The sequence below is a fragment of the Microtus ochrogaster genome, chromosome 15, assembly GCF_000317375.1.
Source record: "Microtus ochrogaster isolate Prairie Vole_2 chromosome 15, MicOch1.0, whole genome shotgun sequence".
Taxonomy (NCBI): domain Eukaryota; kingdom Metazoa; phylum Chordata; class Mammalia; order Rodentia; family Cricetidae; genus Microtus; species Microtus ochrogaster.
The window spans coordinates 40,268,467-40,271,909 of record NC_022017.1 but is presented as its reverse complement, the minus strand read 5'-3'; positions in this window follow the sequence as shown (position 1 = coordinate 40,271,909).

Here is a 3,443-nt window from a genome sequence, read left to right as displayed (position 1 = left end):
GTTGCAAGTCAGTGCTGGCATTATAGGCATGTTACTACCACACCCAAACATTTTTTGTAGTCCTGAACTTTGAGCTAGGCAAGTACTCTACCAGCTGAGCTCTGAGCCCATCCCTCCTTTTGGCATTTTCTCTTGCCAAAATGGGAGTGGGCTGGGGCCATCTGAGAAAGCACCTTGCCCTCTTTTAACCAGAAGTTGCCCGGAACAGAAAACTAACATGAGTCTCCCCTAGTGTCCCTCAGTGATAAAGTCTGTGCTTAGCAAGTTTTCGGTCCTGGATTCAAACCCCAACACACAAAAAAGCAAAAGCTCCACAAGACAAAAACACGCCTCGCTAAAATGACCCGGGAGCAGAGCTCAACAGCCCAAACACTCCCTTGCTGGATAGATTCCTGGAGACACCAAATTGTGTGGCTCTCTTAACATCTGGCAGTGCCCATTCCAAGCCTGCGCCTCAATCTGACTTCCCAGTTCTCTAAGTCTCCAGTCAGTGCCTTTGAACAAACTTCTTCCAGTACTGAATGAACCAGGGGGACTTTCTGTTCATTCCAACTAAAAAGCCCCGAGGGAGGTGGAACATTCCTCACATTCTCTCTGCACTATCTCGCTCTCTTTCTTTGAGAAAGGCAGGAATATTAAGGATTAGAACAAAGCAATACACACACACACACACACACACACACACACACACACACACACACACACACACACACACGCTCCTGGTCCAAGGCTCGTCTTCAGCCAGTGTTGTTCCTTAGCTTGCACATTTTGTTCTTGCACTATCTTCAGCTAGGGTTCATGAGTGCTGAAGGTTCTCCCACAGACACAGCTGATGGTGGGTGGTCTGGGCCTGGTAGGGTCTTAACTTCTGCTTCAGTTTTTGCTCCCACTGTCTAGAAGTTTACTTCAAACCCAAATAAGCTCTTAACAGTTCAAACACAGTTCTTCTTCAAGCTTTTTAGACTCCTGCTTGAGAAATCCGTATTTTGTGGCCAAGATTGCACTAAGGTACTTTCTGTATGTTGGTTTGTTTGGTTTGGGGGGTTGGGGGGAGTTTGCATGAATCATCATCATCTTAGCAATTCTATGGATTGCACAATTTGATTAGTTTAATTGCATTCGTGAGGGGAAAAAATGGTCTTCAGAATTAGAGTGGTTGTTCTTCAAATGCCAAGGTCACATTGCTAATGACCTCATATAATCCCAGCTTTGGCTGACACCAGAAACCTGCTTTCAGATCCCAGGTCTGCACTGCCTGGAAAAGTCTCAGTGACATCCAATTCCAAGGGTTCTCAAATAACAGAACACCCCTGAGATGGGAAGGCTGAAAAAAACAGAATCATGGGAAAAATTTTTCCTTGAAATATATGTTATAATTTCAACACCATAAAGTAACAAGTAAAAAACAGCCTCACCTCTTTTGACCACAAACAAGGACATCATTGAAAGTAAAAGGGGTTGTTTTAAATAACTAGGTCTTGTCTTCCTAGATAAACCAGGGGGTAGGTTCACCATTTCACAGGGGAAGGGACCCCGACTCAGGAATATACAAACCACAGGGCAAGCACTAGGAAGGGTACTGAAAACTCTCGCAACACTAGAGAGACCTGAGAATTCCATGGATCTTCCTGTTTATGCCTCCCAGTACTGAGTTGGAAATTAATGGCAACACATCCAACACTTTTACATGTCTTGGACATAAGGCTCAAGTCCTTATGGCGTGAAGCTTCAAGCACTTTACTTACCGGCTGAGCTATTTCCCCAGCTGAGACCCCTCTTTTATTGCGAGGCTCTATCCATCAGACCTAGGATCCACCCTCATCTAGTATGACCCCATTTTAACAAATGACATCTGCAACGAAGTGGTTTCTAATAACATAGTGTTCTGAAGTTCCTGGTGGACGTGATTCGGGGAGGACTGCTCCGTCCTGGGCAGATAGAAGGGCCTGAACTCATGCAACATAAACCTGCACTGGGGCTCGTGTTGAAACTCAGAACAATTCTATGATCAACTTCTAATGGGAAAGTGCAACATAGCAGTAATCCATACTGGAAGCTGAGAATGCTCACACACACACACACACACACACACACCCCTGAAATTCACCCATTTAGAAACTGGAGGTAGGAGGATCTTGGGAGCTCAAGGTCAGCCCAGATGGTATAGTGAGTACCAGGCCAGTGGGGACTCTGTAGCAAGACTCTGACTCCAAAGCAAATAATCGTCACCACTGCTGCCCCCCCTCCCACCATCATCACCATCATCATTATCCTCATCTAGGTTAAACTTCTTCATGAGAGTAAAATGAGCTCAGATTGTTGGAAGAAATTTCTTTCCTGCATGAGGTCCTTTGCACATCCAACCACACCCCTTCCTTCCCTTTTTGACTTCACTTTCTCTTCCCACTCTCTGCCCACCAGCAACTCCTCTCCTCTTTGGCTCCTCCTAGCAGCCTTGAATGTCTGCTTGACAGCAGCTCAGAGGCCTGCCCCATATCTCTCTCCCTCGTGTGTGTGTGTGTGTGTGTGTGTGTGTGTGTGTGTGTGTGTACTTCCCACTAGCTGGGAGCACTCTCTTTTCCTTGTCCCATAACTCTGTGCCTTCAAGGTCCCCAGAAAGCTGAACTAAATCTGCAACCCTTGTCAAATATCTTAGCCACATGCCCTTCAGACTGTTTTCTCCGTAAGTCTCGAGCTTCCTCATCTCAACTCCTCGCTCTTGGGCCTTCCTCTTTTTTGGTTTTGGATGTCAACTTATTTCGGGTGAAAAACTGGCTGCCATCAGATCGGCTCTCCTATGTGCCAGGCATCTGTGTGCCATACCCTTCTCATGCGAATGTCACCCACGTTCTCTAGGGTTCTCTTCATGGTTTGTCGAAAGTCATGCAGCTAATTCAAGATGGAGTCACACATCAAAGCCGGGTCCATCAGATCCCAGCACACATTTTCTTCTTCCCTCTGCTGCAGTATTATTAGGAAAATGGACCTCAGAACTTTTGATTCTTCAACAGGCTCCCCAGTTAATCTTTTCCAAAATACACAGGGCCACTCACTGGGTATGTTCTGTTCTTTTCTCTTCTCCTTTTGAAAATGCTGTTTTAAATTTGTTTTGCTTTGGTTTTGTTTCTTTTTCAAGACAGGGATTCTCTGTGTAACAGTCCTAGCTGTCCTGGAACTAGCTCATATAGACTAGGCTGGCCTCGAACTCATAGTGCCTCTGCCTCTCAAGTGCTGGGATTAAAGGCATGCACCACTACCGCCCAGCTTTAAATCTTATTCTGTGTCAGGATTTCATTGTTGGCTATATGCTGGCTTTGAACTCAGGGCAATTCTCTTGCCCCAGTCTCCCAAATACTGGAATTACCGGGGTAGGCCATCCCACATGGCTTACTCTGCTATTTTCTTGATGCTCAATAGACTCCCTGAATTTCCCCTAAAATCAC